Source organism: Alosa alosa, chromosome 2, assembly GCF_017589495.1.
Source record: "Alosa alosa isolate M-15738 ecotype Scorff River chromosome 2, AALO_Geno_1.1, whole genome shotgun sequence".
Taxonomy (NCBI): Eukaryota; Metazoa; Chordata; class Actinopteri; order Clupeiformes; family Clupeidae; genus Alosa; species Alosa alosa.
The window spans coordinates 36,480,017-36,483,488 of record NC_063190.1 but is presented as its reverse complement, the minus strand read 5'-3'; positions in this window follow the sequence as shown (position 1 = coordinate 36,483,488).

Below are 3,472 nucleotides of genomic sequence, written 5' to 3'. Positions count from 1 at the left end.
TGGGCTAGCTCACCTGGTCTCTACCCTATGATGTGTGGGCTAGCTCACCTGGTCTCTACCCTATGATGTGTGGGCTAGCTCACCTGGTCTCTACCCCTATGATGTGTGGGCTAGCTCACCTGGTCTCTACCCTATGATGTGTGGGCTAGCTCACCTGGTCTCTACCCTATGATGTGTGGGCTAGCTCACCTGGTCTCTACCCTATGATGTGTGGGCTAGCTCACCTGGTCTCTACCCTATGATGTGTGGGCTAGCTCACCTGGTCTCTATGAGAACTAGAAGAGAACCAGGATAGTCATCTGAAATGACTTTCATTGTGACACAATTAGAAGAGCATTGTTTATAAAAGTATCTGCTAACGTGTGTATGGAATGGAACTGACACCACAGGAGGATAGAGGAGGTCTCATGAGATCTGGCATTATCTGACATTTAACAGCCCAGAGCCCTTCAGAGGTAGCCTAGAAATCTAGATGCGAGGGCTAGTCTAGCAACTCTCCTTTGGCTTGTGAGCTGGAAAAATTAAACTTCTATCAGGCCAATCAAATTGTGTATAGAGACGTTAGGCGGGCTTAACATAATGATTGATGGCAGAGTAGCAACGCAACGGTTTGGCTTGAATTCCCTGCTACTTGAAAACAAAGAAGATGGATGTTGCTGTTGGCGAACAGCGTCACACGAGTTAAACTTTTTTTGGGCAAAAGTTTGAACTAGCCAACTAGCTGGTGGGAAAATGCATGGGACTCATAGAAGGAATTTGAAAGACAACCGATTATCCCGCCCCTCGGACTGAGCACTGCCAACGGTGAGTGCCCAGACCCTACATTTTAATGTGGGTCTGGCTCGTCAGGCTACTTCAGAGAGAGAGTGCCATCTGACCAGAAATATTATTACAAATCTGCAACTCTACTTACAAAACAATCAGAGGGTTACCTATACCGTCTACAAAACACCTAACACGTATCATGACGGCTTAAACAGTTCAAAGGTTAAAAAATACAGAGTAAGATGGATAATGTCAAAGAAGAGGCAGAATGACCATAATTTATTATCTCTGAAGGATTCCCCAAGTGTGTGTGTGTGTGTGTGGTGCAACAACAGATCTCTTCTTCAGTGGTCAAGTGGCCCTTAATGGACATACTCCCACATACAGCCCTTAATGGACATACTCCCACATACAGTTAGGAACAAAATGATTCATACCCCTGGCAAATATTGATTTATGTTGATTTTCTCTTGACCAATATGTTTGTTCTGACTGAAAATGGCACTGCCACATGGCTAAATGTTGTAAGACAATGTGGTAGAAACATGGACTTAAAAAAGTGTCTTTTTAAAACTTTTTATGAAAAAATTATGAAAAAAAAAAAAGTTTATGAAAAACCAACCCTAACAGTTTTTAAATCCAGGCTTCAGACCTCAGAAATATACCAACCCTTACTGCTTTTAAATCCAGGCTTAAGACCTCAGAAATATACCAACCCTTACTGCTTTTAAATCCAGGCTTAAGACCTCAGAAATATACCAACCCTTACTGCTTTTAAATCCAGGCTTAAGACCTCAGAAACATACCAACCCTCACTGCTTTTAAATCCAGGCTTAAGACAAACCTTTTCCGTCTGGCATCTGGCAACTGCTGATCCTGAAGTTGGGTTTTGTCTTATTGCCATGTCTGTATCTGTAAATAGGCCGACTGCATGTTTGTCTGTGTGTTGGTATGTTTCTGTTACTTACTTACTGTTGCTTACTTACTAATGTTTTGTGTGTGCGTGCATGCGTGCGTGCGTCCCTGCCTGTAGTACAGGTGCACAGGTGTGGTGTGTGTGTGTGTGCGTGTCCTTACCTGTAGTACAGGTACACAGGTGTGGCGTGCATGCGTGCGTGTCCTTACCTGTAGTACAGGTGCACAGGTGTGGCGTGCATGCGTGGCGTGTCCTTACCTGTAGTACAGGTGCACAGGTGTGGCGTAGCTGACCGAGGGCATGTAGGAGTAGTAGAAGCTGCCGTAGAGGAAGATGGACACCCAGAGGAGCAGGAGCAGGACAAGCAGCAGCACGGCCACCTGCAGCAGTGTGCGTCTGGCCCTCAGCAGCGTCACCGCGGTAACATCCTGCAGCCATAGCAACACGGCCCCATCACGGCTCCCATGTCCTCCCGGCTGCGGCCGCGTCCTGGCTGCTGACCCTCGCGAGCGCCCTCGTAGCTATGCCGCAGCTCCTCGCGTTTCACAGCAAACACCGGAGGCTTCTTCTCCGTCTGCATGTGCAACCGCCCCCTCACCTGTCCCGGGGGGCGGTCATGCACCTGAGTGTGGGGGCGCTGGTCTGGAGGCTGCAGATGTCTACGTCGGTCAGTTGGTCAAAGCCTGGAATCCTGCAGTCACTTGTCTCATGCTACTGGCCTGCCTGTCAAAGGAAGCAGTTCAAGACAGGTTTCCTGTGTGGCGGTGTTTCGAGGGGCCTCGCTGACTAGAGAAAGCTGCTGTTTGGACAGAAGAGACCCAATGCTAACGAAATGCCTCCCTCGAATGTTTTACTGGCTTGCATGCCGATCAGCTTTTAAACTAGCTGGAAACAACTTGACATGTTAATTTGTGAGGTCATCTATTTAGTCATCTTATCTATTTCAAAGAGCCGTGACAGCATTCAACAAAATACCTCTTTGATTATTGAAGCGCGTCTATAAGGCCAGCATTACACACGCACATAATCAATGATGTGTTCGCTCTTTTCAGAGAAAACCCTAAATACAACAGTGACACTTTAGAAATGTCGCTTTAGTGATGGTTTGGGCCCAAACCGTGACAGCAGCACCCAAACCATCACTGGGGTGCTGCTGTCACGGGATAGCAAACATTTGACAGGAAGGAGATATTCAGCATGTCACAGCCACCGAGGAGAACTCAGCCTGGCTGAATGAGTTTTCTGTTTGTAATATGTCTGTACACAACCTGATCAAACAAGAAGTCTCTACACAAGTATGTTTTAAAAGAGGCATGATGAAAATCCCATGATAACAAATAAGTGCAACATCTTTGTAAAGAACAAGTGTAGACTAACGATATGTATGCATGATTGCACGCTAATGTTACTATGCAAAGTTTTAGCCTAACATTTGTTTTATTCTCAAAGGATAAATTAAACTGGTGTTGATCATCTTGACTAACTAGGTGAGTACCTAGAAACAACTTATTTAACAAGCTAAAGTATGTATCGTAAAGTAACATTAGGTAGACTAGGGACTCAAGTTGCTAGGTTTGCTTTGCTAGCTGCTTAGCTAATGATAACTGACTTAGATAAACTAATTCAATGAAAGATACAAGACAAGACGGTATTTCTTTAAACTCACCATCTCATTTATCTCCATTGGAAATCTTAAAAACGCACAATTAAACATGCTGACAAGCACAAATACAACGAGGATCCTGCAAAGTACTGTATGTTCCAATATGCGTCTGTTGCCAAAACGCTAGC